Source organism: Diabrotica virgifera, chromosome 8 (assembly GCF_917563875.1).
Source record: "Diabrotica virgifera virgifera chromosome 8, PGI_DIABVI_V3a".
Classification (NCBI taxonomy): domain Eukaryota; kingdom Metazoa; phylum Arthropoda; class Insecta; order Coleoptera; family Chrysomelidae; genus Diabrotica; species Diabrotica virgifera.
This window is the reverse complement of record NC_065450.1, coordinates 30,671,930-30,685,620: the sequence shown is the minus strand read 5'-3', so window position 1 is coordinate 30,685,620 and position 13,691 is coordinate 30,671,930. Positions and strand designations below refer to the sequence as shown.

Sequence of the window (13,691 nt, the reverse complement as noted above, 5' to 3'; positions counted from 1 at the left end):
AGTCCTCTGGGTCTTCTGGTCCTTCTTCTTGTTCTTCAACTTCTTCCAGGAAGTCGTCGTCTTCGTCTTGGTGGTAGTTTAGGTCGCATTCCCTTTCGAGTGTAGCCCTCATCGCTTCTGCTTTATCCGCTATGGTGTATACCATACCGTGTCTTCCATGTAGTGGGGGGATGGGTTTTCTGTCGCTTCTCAACATTTTCTGTAGTTTCCACACATTTTTCATGTTTGAGTCTTGTTCTTCCGTCTCTTGTACAAAGTTGTCCCATTTTTTACTACGGTGGAGTTGTAGGGCCGTTTTGACCTCTCTGTTTAAAATATTTGCCCAGGATTTGTCTACTCGATTTCTTGTTCTTCTTGCTGTTTGTTTTGCTCTATTTTTTTCCCTTATCAAATCTTGTGTTTCTTGTGGAATATCTTTGAACCTTCCCATGTAAATCTCGACTTCTTCCTCTGTTGTGCTGCTTCTGATTGCCTCTTGTATGATGTTTTCGAGCTCTAGGACTTTTCCTTCTATTTCTTCTGGATTGTTTATCACTGGCACTATATTTATTCCTTCACTTACTAGTCTTTTGTAGTTTGTCCACTTTATTTTCTTTTTTGTTCTTTTTGGTGGGTTTGTCTCTTCCCATGTTCCGATCTCTAGTAGGATGGGGTGGTGGTCAGTTGATCCTTCGTTCAGCGTAATTAATTCTGATTGCAGCCCTAGGTTTTTGGCCACAACTATGTCGATATGGGTTGGAAGTCCATTTCCTGGGTAGTGGGTAGGTTCTTCTGGGCCCATTGCTATTGTGTCTTCATTGTTTTCTATGTATCTATTTAGTAGTCGTCCGTTTCGGTTCGTAGCTCTGTCGTTCCAGATGGGGGATCTTGCATTCAGGTCTCCTATTATGATGGATGGTTCGGCGATGTTTAGGAACGCATCTAGGTCATCGTCCATTAAAGGGTCTTGTGGTCTTACGTAAGCTGATGTGATTCTTACTGCTCCTTGCCTCATTTTCACTTCTACTGTTGTAGCCTCCATGTTGACCAGTGGTGGAGTCGTGAATCTGGTGTGTCTGATTCCCTTTTTTACTAGGATGGCCGTTCCTCCTGATCTTCTGGTGTGGTCGTTCCTGTATACATCGTATCCAGGGAATTTTAAGTTAAAGTTGTTAGTTAACTTGGTTTCCTGGATTGCTACGATGTCCATCTCGTATCTACTTGCGATTTCATCCATGATGTTCTGGTTTGTTGATATTCCTCCTGGATTCCAGGAGCCTATCCTCAAGTATCCCCTGTCTGTCAGCATTACTTCTGCGCTTCCCTGGTGCCTTGTATAACTTCTCTAACTACCCTAGTCACTATTCTGACTATGTAGTCTTCATCAGGGATCGCTGTTTGGTGTTGGTTGTTTTGCGTGGCCTGGGCGTAGGTGGTGCCGGTGGCTTGTGGTCTTCTTGCCTGTGGTTGTTGTTGTTGCGGCCTCCTTGGTGGGGGTCTTCCCCACGTAGGGCATCTTGGGCATCCTCTGTAGCTGGCTGGATGGCTGCCTTTACAGTTGGCACATGTAGCTTTAACTTCTTTGGCCCTTTTGCACATCTTAGTGGGGTGATCCTCACCGCATTTGACACACCTGGGGTCCTTGTGGCACGCGTTCTGGGCGTGGTGGTAGCCTTGGCAGTTGAAACACTGCGTGGGTCCTGTCGCTTTTCGGAGATCCTCTACCACGACCTTCATGTGGCACAGGTTGGTTATGCGTCTCGCCGCCTCGACGTCCCCCTGATCCAGAGTTATGACGAACATAGGTAGCTGTCTTCTTGGGCCGGCTCTTGTCGACATATTCTTTGCTGCTTGGCAGTCAATGTTATATTGATCTGCCATGTCATTCTTGATCTCTTCCTCTTTGGTATTCGTTGGTAGCCCTCTTATTACCATTTTAGGTTTTACTTCTTCCTCGAATGGGAAGGCTATCCATTGTAGTCTCTTCTTGGGATCTTTTAGGGTCATGTTCTTTGCGTAATCCTCAATAATGTGTGTCATCTTTCGATAATCTTCCGGGCTTTTCGCCTGGATGAGGGTTTCCCTTCCGCTTCTGGAGATCTTATTTGTCGTGATTACGCCTTGTTTCTGGGCTATACTGAGGATAGCCCCTGTCTCGCTCACGCTCTGTAATTTAATTACAGGCGGCTTACGTTGACGGGTTACCTGTTGTTCAGGTAACGCGGCAGCTTCTTCTTGCTGGTTGGTCTCCATTTGGTTCGACTCTGAATCCTTGGGATGCCGTGCGGCAGGCGCATTTCCACCCGCGCTCGTAGGTGGATGTATTGGTGGGGCATTTCCTCGGGGTAGGTTGAAGGAATCTTCTGGTGGGGGTGAAGCAGCTCTCATGGCGTTTCTAGCTTGATTTTCCCATGATGTCGTCTCGTCTTTTGAGATGGGTGACTTCAGTTTTGGGAAGTCTTCTTTATTTTTTGGATTCTCTCGTATTTTTCTTAGTCTCTCCTCTGCGGGTGACCTTTTGGCTTCAGGGATTGGCTGCAATTTCTCGATTTCAGAGACTGGCATCTGTTGGAGATTCTGTAGGAGTCCGTTCATCTTTATTTGTTGTTCTGTCATTGTTTTTTGTTGTTCTAACAGATAATCCAATTGGGCTTGCAGTTTTAGCATCGTTTCTTGTTGTTGAGAGATTTTGATTAACAATTTCTCGTTTTCGGCCTTTTGATGGTCTCTCTCTGCCGTCATCGCCTCTAGCATCTTCCTCATCTCTTCTTGCTCGTTTGTCTTGAGTACCTTCTCTTTCTTGTTTTCTTCGGCTTCACTCTCTTTCGGTTTCGTTCGTTTGGTGGTGCCTCTGACTGCCTGCTCTGCCTCATCATCCATGGGCTCTGCTGTTGGATTTTCTCCGTCCTTCTTCGCTTCTGCGTCGTTCTTCGGTTTCTCCTCTTTTTTCTTTTTGGATTTCTCCTTCTTCCTCTCGCTTCTAGGTTTCTTGAACCCATTTTCATCCATGGATGAGCAGTCGTCGGTGTCGGAACTCAATTCCTGAAACAGGTTAGAGCCCACTTTGCGTGAGCCCTCATAGATTGGCGGGGATTGCGCCATGAATCGGGGGTGTGATCGAGACCTAGCTCGATCAATCGTCTGGGGTTGGGGGCGAACGGTCCTAATTTTGGACGAAGCCTTTTTTTCTGTCGACTGGCCCGACGCCAGCTCGACTTCAGGGTTGGCTCCCTGCACCAAGCGCGGTTGTTCACGTACCCAGACAGAACTGTGTACGGGTTCCACTTGAATTTCTCAATCTACTGACCTAGGGGCCGGGGCTGCATCAATGTAGATTCTCAAAAGCTACACCCTGCAGTGTCGAGGTGCAGTGTTTTAAACTACACCCTTCCCTTACGGAGGCACAGTAGATATCCCGTAGCGGGCTCTCGTCGAGCCCGCTATTTCTTTTTCCGCTAGCCGATCTCTAGCTGTGGCGTCTCAGAGAACTCAATAGAAATTCCCTAAGTTTCACCACATCCAGACGAACGGCTTTTGCCTCACCTTCTTGCCTAAGGCGAAAAAGTGTTACGGTTTCGCTATCACGCTTACATTCGTGATGGAATGAGAATTCCTGCTAGCCGAAAACAACCTTTTCACCGTCTGGCTTCTTGTCGTCCGCGTCTTCTCGCCTCGGAGAGTGAAAACGCTCAACTGTTACCTCGCTTACATTCGAAGTAGGACTAATAAGTCCCCAGCCGAACAATCCCCACTACTCGTTGGCTTCTCTTCGCTGCTTCTCTGCTCCGCTCCGCTCGCACGCGTGTTACTAGTCTAGTGGTCGGCACTAGACTCTACTAGAATCTTGAGGTAGCGGCCATTGATGTTCATTCCTTTATATTTCCAATTTAGGATCTTAAAAACGTCCTCTAAAACTAAGGTGAACGGTTTGTTGAAATCTGAAAATAGATATATCTTGAGTTACACCCTTGTTCGATGGGGGTGTCGATATTATGTTAATGTCAATGACCTCGTTAAATACACTAGGCAAAAAATGTATTGGGAAATATTCCATTAAATTCTCTACACAAAAATTTAGATATACATATATCATTGTATGGTAAACTGCTATTACTAGTTCCTGATTAATTTGAATCCATTGTATTTGAACCCATATATTATAATGTAGACACAAAGCTGGTTAAACAGGTTTTATCATTTTAGCATAAGACATTTTGTTTATTTTATAAACTGAATTTGTACAAAATAAATATAATTCATGATAATATTTGTGATATTTGCAAAGAAACACACCATTCAAACATCCTTAAAACAAATCTAAGAAATTAAACGTTTACCGTCCCTACAATGTTACGAAACTTTTGGCATTAAATAATAAACTTTTTTAGACATTATTTTACTTTTCATATTTCAGTTTAAAACTAAGTTATACAACAACTAGATTAGGCTTATAACCTTAAATTTCCTTTCCTTTTGTTTATATTAGTGCAGTTACTGAAGGTGGATATGAGCTATTACCTCCGATTTCGTTGAACCTCCATAGATTTGCATGAGAATTAATGAGTGGTTAGAGGATATCTCAAGAAACAAAGGTGTGGTGCCAACTTGCGCCTTTACCCTGGGGGTGGATGCCACCCCTACTCTGGGGTGAAAATTGTTTTATTAAAAATAACCCCATAATTCGATGGAGGGACAAACTCTAAGAAAAATTTCTTATATAAAGTTATTAAAATAAATCAAATCTTTTTGAGTTATTGAAGATCAAACATTTAAATTTTTCGTGAGGAAAATGCCTGTCTTTAACCGATTTTTTACAAAGTTTTTACAAAAAGTTATTATAACCAAAATTGAAGCTAATAAAAACTGAAATAAACTCCTTACTATGTCCGTCTCACCTTGACTTTACAGTACAGGTTCTTATGACCAACAGTGATGCCAAATTTTATCAGAAACAGGTTTGAAGGAAATATACTTTTTTCTATAGGATAATTATAAATAACTTAGGAATTAATATTATTGACTTTTGTGGCTGTCACGGGTTCTAAAACATTTTGTTTTCGAAAAATGGTTTTATGAATGTGAATAAAATAAAAATAATTTTGTATAAAACATTTATTATAATAATGTATTTTACCTTAATAAATACGTAGGTACCTACATAAATAATTAAATGTATTTAAAACATGTATTTTAGACTTCTTCTATACTCCCGTCTTCCTCACTTTCACTGCCACTGTCGTCATTAAGGTTTATTATAGCTAGGTCTATATTGTCCAGTAAATTATCGTATATAATATCACAAGCGATAAAAATTTGGCGGCAATATTTTCGACTGGTATGAAAGTTTGTTGCCTAGCAATTTTCGCGAATTAAATTTTGACTCAAATCACGAGACGTCAGTCGAGTGATTTTGTCAAAATTTCATAAGCGAAAATTACCAAAAGGCAACGAACTTGAATGAAACCAGGAGAAAATTTTGCCGGAAATAATTTTCTCTCGAATGATATTCGACAAGACTATTTCACGAGACAATTAATGCACCATATCAACGAAATATAATCTTTATTTATTTGTTATTACCAGACATTTTCGTGACGGATCTGTCATAATTTTGTCGCTGAGAAATCACGTCGCTAAGGAGTTTTGTCAGTAGAAAACGATGCGTTGCTATGCCGTTTTATCAGTTAAAAACAGTCTAGTGAAATATTCGATATTCCACATCCCTTTTTCTACGCTAATTTCGTGTTGCACGTAATTATTCCATTTTTGTGAAGTAAATTGAGAGTACGCTTCATGTATTAGATTTTCTACTTCTTCCTTCTTAAAGTTTGTGTTATGTCTTGCCACGAATCTTTTTATTTCACTCCATACCAGCTCTATTGGATTTAGTTCACAGTGATATGGAGATAATCTTAGCAACTTAACATTCTTACTTTTTGGAATTTCATCTACGATACGCTCATCATACTGCGATTTAAAATGAGCTACAACGTCCAACAGTTCGGATTTTAGGTAATTTTCTTCGAAATAAATATCCTTTGAACGTAACCACTCCTTTATTTGTTCCTTATTGTCAGAATTGTTTGGAATTCTTTCCAACTTCCTGGAGTGATACGACGTATTGTCCATTACTATTACAGTTTTATCGGGAATATTTGGAAGAAGTTTGGTTTTAAATCAATTTTCGAAAAGAGGTCCATCCATGTCGTTATGATAGTCTGCTGTATTTTTCTTCGCTAAAAAGGTTAGTTCGGCTCCATTAATAAAACCATCTTTACCTCCTGCATGCAGCAAAACGAAGCGTGGGCCACGTGCAGTAGGGGGTTTCAAGCCTGTAGTGAGACCACGAACAAATGCATCCCTATGTGACGATACGGATGTGTCCTTCCATTCATAATTGACACTGTGACCAATATTTATCCATGATTCGTCCAAATATACAATGTTGTAGTTTTGTTCCTGAAATGTATTCAAGAAATAATGTCGGGTTTTTCTATCAACATTGACTTTCTGTCCCGTTTGGTGTACACAAATCCCATGTCCTTAATTAGTCTATGCAGTGTAGTTCTAGAAAAATTACTTTTAGTCTTTATTTACTACTGCTAATAGAGAATTTAATGTTGGGGGTGTATTCTTACGATAAAAATCATGCACTATTCGACGAATGCTACTTTTTGTTCCTTCATCGTAAGTTTTATCAAGCGATAATGAAGTTAGCTTGTTCTTGGATCGTCTCTTTGCTGGTTGTAATCCAAGTGCCGAGGAATTTTCTTTTCTTACAGAGTAACTTGTTTTTTTTTTGGAAATTCCGGTTTCTACTGCAACTGTTTGTATTATTTTTGAAAGTGAATCATATCCTTGATTTACTCGATAATTCACCATGTTGATTAAGATTTGTTCCTCCCCTAATGATAATGCCTTCCCCTGGGGATTTTTCAGCGTATTGTTCTCCATTAATTAATTCAATCGTTATAATACAAAAAATACAATAATAACTATCATATGAACTTCAACAAATCAAATGAACTAACTAAAAAATAAACTAACTGAACTAACTAACTAACATTAATAAACTTCAACGAATCAAATATATATAGTGGCTAAAACATCCCCGTGGGTGTAGCGCCGCCTTTGCAGGTTCTCTAGATCCATGTTTTCGACGTGTGTAACCCAATACTCTGGGTATTGGGATTTGGAAGAAAAAGAACTGATGCAAGAGGGTGAAAATAGAAGAGAAAAGATTTCAGATAAAATGAAGAACGGCTTAGCTCAGAGGAACCACTTCAACCTGACGGAGAGACACGAACTCTCAAGTGGGGATTCGGGCTAGCTTTATTGCACAGAATACTGGCTTTGAAATATGGAAACAAAGAAGGGATAAAATGAGACCTATTTAATAAAAAAAATAATAGAAGGCAACTAGATAAAACCACTGGAGATAGATCAATGTAAAAGGACGATAAAGAGAGAAGAAGAATGGGCGCCAACTCAACAATGGTTGAGATTTTTTTTTTGAAGTAATGAACAATAAGAAATAAGCTAAATAAATGACACTTAATACAATTTCCTGAAAAAAAATTCAATAATTACCTTGTGCTGCTATAGTTACTGTTAGTAGGAACTGAAATAATAGCAAAAAATAGTAACAACAAATATATTCTTATTTATTTCAACAACATATATTATATATCAATACTTGACATATCTATATAAAACTGAATAACAGTAACAGTGAGTGGTGTTAAAGTAGAATACGACCTGACAGCCACTAACAAATAAAATATCACTGCTACTGCGCAAAGCCAAAAGGTACTAGGGAAAACAAAATCAAAGTCCGTGAGAAAGCTAGAGGGTCTTAACACTAAGGTTAGTTATGCAATCTAATAATCAATAGGACTGACAGGTGTCCAAACTACCTAAATGCCAGATCTGTGTGTAAATACTATGTTTACGCACAGACACTGGGAGATATATATAGCTATCAAGAAAAAATGAGTACGGTCAGATGCTCTTTATACAAATATTATTTGAAAATTTATAACATAAAACTTTTCCACTTTATTTAAAACCTCTACAAATAATGACCCCTTCCCTTAACAAAATTTTAGATTAATTTACTTTATTATTATTATTTACCATTACCTGGTTTGTTCAGTTTAAAGTATCAGTTTGTTAATCAAAACTCCCTTATTTACTACAAAAACTATATGTAGTATAGGTACTTAAATATGCATATAAAAGCTTACATTGCTTCTAAATACAAGAGAGCAAGAATCAATATATTTAGATAGATAAAAACTTAACTTATCCAACAGAAGTTTCCACAAAAAAAAGGTCCTATAAGGGTGTTCCTTCAAGGCGCTACCAAAATCCAACGAATTTGGAAGTCTGTTGGGAATAAAGCAAAAACGGCTGCTATGCTGGTGACGGTAAGGTTAGGTAATGGTGCTTGAGTTATCTTATTGTTATCCAAACCATTCCAAAAAAAAACAAAAGGTGACTATAGCTTGTAACAACTATAGAATGTAGACGAACCTAAAATAAACATTTGAGAAATTTAGGCCCTCTCCGTATAATAATTGCAACAGCTAACATCCATCCTCACCGAACTCAAACAAAACATTACTGTCAAAAACATTAGGTAATAGTGCTAATTATGGTAGGGGAGCCCAAGCGGGGATTTTTGCAGTTACTCGAGCGCGTCAGATTAGCATATGGGAGAAACCTGGTACCCTACAGATGTACCTCTACCATATATTGGCTCTTAACACAAGGGAGTTCGTTAAGGGGGGCCCGAAAAAAAAATCTATCCTTAAAAAAACTCGAAATTGTCAGATTAAGATAAGGTAAGTTAAGTACATGCAAAAGAGTGTATATTTCAAAAATCTGACGATTTGAGCCTGGCGTAAGGAAATGGGTGAGTCCCAAAGTTTCACAAGAAAAAAGCGAATATTTCGCGAAATGAATGACAGATCGAAAAACTAAAAAATATATTCCCAATATTTTTTAAAAATCTATCGAATGATACCAAACACGACTTCCCACGGAGAGGGGTGGGGGGTAAATTTAATATTTTAAATACGAATCCCGCGATATTTCGCGAAATGAACATCAGATCGAAAAACTGTAAAATACACTTATTCAATATTTTTGAAAAATCTATCGAATGGTACCAAACACGACCCCCCACGGATGTGTGGTGGGGGGTTACTTTAAAATCTTAAATAGGAGCCCTCATTCTTTATTGCAGATTTGGATTCCTTACGTAAAAATAAGTAACTTTTATTCGAAACATTTTTTCGAATTATGGATAGATGGCGTTATAATCGGAAAAAACGATTGTTGGAAATGGAAAATTAAATTAAAAAATGGCAAGCGCCCACTAAAATGGAAAACTTTACTTAACTTTTTTTGGTTTTAGAACCTACTCTTCACAACCCAATAAGTCCCCAAAGCGCTCGAGTGACTGCACATTTAGCATACTTTGCTCCCCTACCATTAGGTAAAAGTACTAATAAATATTAGAATAAACATTAGGTTATGCCTTGTCAAACTTGTCAATTTAGTCAGTGTCACTTCAAGATATTTTTGCGCTTGCGCGTATATACCGTTTCCCAAAGCTAGAACTTTTTATTGTACAGTGGAACCCCGATAAGTCGGCCCCCGATAACCCGGAAGTCCGGCTAACCCGTACCGATTTTCATCAGATAAACATTTTGATTTTCAGTTCATTTGTATTTTGACGACACCCGATTTGGGCGTCGAAACGTTAATAAAATTATTTTTCAATTTAATTGTGGCTTATTACCCATCAAAATTGTCGAGTCAGTATATGGCAGTGTCCGTGTTTAAAAGATATTTCTGCTTTATACATACGGCGAGCCATATGGTTTGTTTTTCGTTGTTTTAAGGTGAAGGGATGATGGGCTTACTAGCCCACTTGAGATTGAAACCTATGATAAGAATGTATTGCAGTTTTAAGGAATGTGTAGATATTGGATATTATGTTTTTAAGTCAGTCGAGTTTGTAACATTCTTCGGATAACATCCAAATAAAAACTTTGTTTTAAACTACACTTGCGTATTTTTAATAGGGGTAATTTTCTGTAATCGAAAGTTATTTTCTATAATTTAATTTTGAACCTATAGGGATCTTTGCGTGAAGTAACTCGTGGACATCCCAACGTAACAAAAATAATTATCAGATAAACATTTCAACAATAAAAATGTATGTAATATAATATTTGAGAGATAATTTGTATTTGTGTAGTTTGAACTACGATAGTATTTGTGTAGTTTGATACGATAGTAAAAATGACTCATGGCACACGCCGGCAGAAACAACAGGCACCTGTCTGTAGTATGTATTCCTTTACATATTTATATCAAACTGTCTTAGCATTGTTTAAAATAGACTATTAAAAAAATTATTTTTTAAACAATGGTCTTTAGTTTTCACTGTTCTTAAATAACATAACATCGTTCCGATTGTGGTGACTGTATTGTGTGTAATACACTCTTGTATTGTTCGCTTTCGTTTGCTTACGTTTGTGTTTGCCTGTTTTTAGTAATTTAGATGTGTGGGTACTGTGCATATTTATATATATTTCATGTTATTTCAATTCTAACGGAGTTTATCTATAAGTATACCGTATTTTATTAATTTTTACCATATTCTCCGGCTAACCCGGATTTTCGATAACCCGGATCGGCCGCGGTCCCGATTAATCCGAGTTATCGAGGTTCCACTGTACTTAGAAAAAAAAATGATACAAAAACTACCGGCTATTGAATACAAAAAATGATAGAAGGACATGAAACTACGATTTTAATATGTTTGGTGACAAACAAAAAAAAATATGATGTACCTATATGTATTCCAAAAGCGATGTTATAAGAATAAATAATTTAATTATATTACCTGGGATATGATACGTAGTGAAACTACCTCTCTCACGGCAAATTCCACGTGGTATATTTTTACATTCTTTTATATCAATCGGCTTCCTAAATACCCTCTAGAGATTTACTGGTAACTTTTCTTGGTTGTTCAATGATGTTTATGTAGAATATTTAACTTCTATGCCATATTTTTCCCAGATTCGTCCACAATTATCAAAAATCACTACGTATCAATGGCGAGCTACCTGACCTACTGTCCGTATCGAAAATCGATCACATCGACAACGTGGGAACGAAAGCCCTCTTCTGGTAACAAGTCGTTCTAATTCGATCATGGGCGTCACGGAGGGGTATTATTCATCCAATTTTACTTGAATTAATTTAATTAGTAACGTGACTGCTACACGTGGATCAGTCCTCCATTCTTCTCTTTCTTACACTGCATTACATATCCGGTTAAAGCTCTTTCTGTCTCTTGCTTTTTCTTCTGCATTTCTAATTCCCATGCCCTCTAGATCTCGCTTCACCTCTTCCAACCATTTGGACCTCGGTCTTCCTCTTCGTCTCCTTCCGGCCGGAGACCACTTTGTCACTATGTTGTCTTATTACTTTGTTGCTTTCCTTTCTTTTTTGCTCGTACATGTCTCTATGTTCAGTTTTATGAGTCCGCATCCACTGATTTCGTGCTTTTACTTGTTCTTCAACTGCTTCTTTACATTCTGTATTGAACCAGTCCTTCTTTCTTGTAATTTTCTTCGTCTCTAATGTAGTCTCAGCCGTGTGGTTAATTGCTTTTTTAATATCACCCCATATTTCTTCGACATCATCACTTTCCTTATTCAGTGCGGCAATTCTTTTACCTATTTCATCTTCATACTTTTGTATCTCTTTTACTTCCTTCAATTTTTCGATATTCCACCTCGTATTCCTCTCTTTCTGCCTTCTCATTACTTTCATCTTTTGTCTCAGCTTTGCTACCACCAGGAAATGGTCTGAATCTCCGCATGCACCTCTGTAGCTTTTCACATCCATTATACTTGTTTGTCTTCTTTTCGAGATTAATACTTGGTCTATTTGTGACTCTGATAGATATATTATTTCCTGTCGCCATGTTGCATATTCTGTGCCCGTTGTCATTCGTTTTCTCATGTATTGTATGTTTGCCTGCTTTTTTCTGTATATAATCCTCCTTTCCTATTTGTGCATTAAAATCGCCCAATATTAATATCACATCTTCTTTTGGTATTTTTTCTAGCTCTTCTTCCATAGTGTCGTAGAAATGATCTTTTTCCTCCTCTTTCGCATTTTCTGTCGGTGCATAAACATTTAGTAGGGATATGTTTGCCGGTTTAGCTTCAATCGTTAGGTAGGCTATTCTTTTGTTTATTAGTCTGACTTCCATTATTTTGTCTCTCATATTTCCAAATACTATGAATCCTACGCCATGTTGTCCTTGCTTTTCTTCCCCTGGGTGTATGAAGGTACCATTCTGTTGATCTATTTGTCCTTTCCCTTTCCATCTAATTTCCTGCAGTGCTACTATTTCCACCTTATACTGTATCAGAACTGATGTAATTTCTTCCAGTTTTCCTGCTCTAAGTAATATTCTTATATTCCATGACGCTATTCTTATAACACCACCCTCTCTTTTTTTCTTTTTTGTATTACCCTTTCTTTCTTTCTTTCTTTTTGATAATCTTGCTTGTTCTCATATCCTTTTGTATCATTGCCTTGTCCATTTTTCGTGCTGTTGTCGTCATAATGTGTTTCCGTTCCAATTCTAGTTTTTTAATGTTTGATTTTCGTTTACTTTCTTTATTTTTTCTCTTGGATCTAGTTCTGTGTCTCCGTTTGGTGATCTTTCATTCACTGTTCTCGTTCCAGTTTTATTCTTTGTAGTTTCTGCCATATTATCTTCTCTAAAATCCTCGGAGTCGCTGTTCCATCTTTTGACCTGGTCTATATCGTACTCGTCTCCGTTAATCATTAACTCTCTCCGTTAATTATTAACTTCATTGACAAACCATTTCGAGCCTTTTAATTTCCATGTAGCTTTAAGAATTTCCATTCGTTTATTCCCACTTCTTAGCTCTACCACGACTGGTCTTTCAGAATTTCTAGTTTTGTCTCCTATTCTTCTAATTTCTGTGACCTCTTGGTTGGCTTTGCAAGGTATTTCCATTTTGTTAATGATGTCTTGTACTTTGTTTACCAGTATTTGTGTGTCCTCATCGCTTGTTTCTTCAATGCCGTGTATTATCAGGTTTTTTCTTTTCATATCTCTTTCTATTTGTTCTATTCTATTTTTTGTTGATGCAGCTCTTGTTTTAGGAGTTCATTTTCATTTTCAAATTCCTGATTCGTATTTTTTAGTTGTTCAAGCTCACTTTGGATTCCATCTAATTTTTCTTTTATTCTGATTCCTCTTTCTTAAATTCTATCTACTTTTTCACGCAGTTCCTTTATAAATTCCTCCATGTCTTCTTAGTGAGAGTTTCCACAAGTTCCGCGTCTCCCGTACAGTTCGTGTTAAAGACCTGCGAATCTAAACGAATCAAATGAACTAACTAAAAAATGAACTAGCTAAAATTAATTTTAAGTCTACAATTTATACTAAATTTTAACGAGAGTGTAAACGACAGTTCGTTGGTGTAAACACAGTAAGATGACGATAATTTCAAGTTGGAAATCAGTCGTTTTTTTTTCTTTTTTTATGGCCTTTGGGAACTGCGCCCATTTAGCCAGCAAATCAGTTTTTAAGAATAAAAATAAACTGCAATTACGATCCAAATTTTCAATACAATGTTATC

The 13,691-nt window shown here is 37.6% G+C and overlaps 1 long non-coding RNA gene across 1 annotated transcript; it reads right to left on the bottom strand.

Moving 5' to 3' along the window:
* Window positions 1-7,619: 7,619 nt before the first annotated feature.
* LOC126889434 (uncharacterized) lies at window positions 7,620-11,281 on the bottom strand. The gene is made up of 2 exons (XR_007700027.1): window positions 10,901-11,281; window positions 7,620-8,514 (listed from the first exon to the last, which is right to left on the bottom strand). It is a non-coding gene; the product is annotated as an uncharacterized LOC126889434 (long non-coding RNA).
* Between the last annotated feature and the right edge of the window lie 2,410 nt (window positions 11,282-13,691).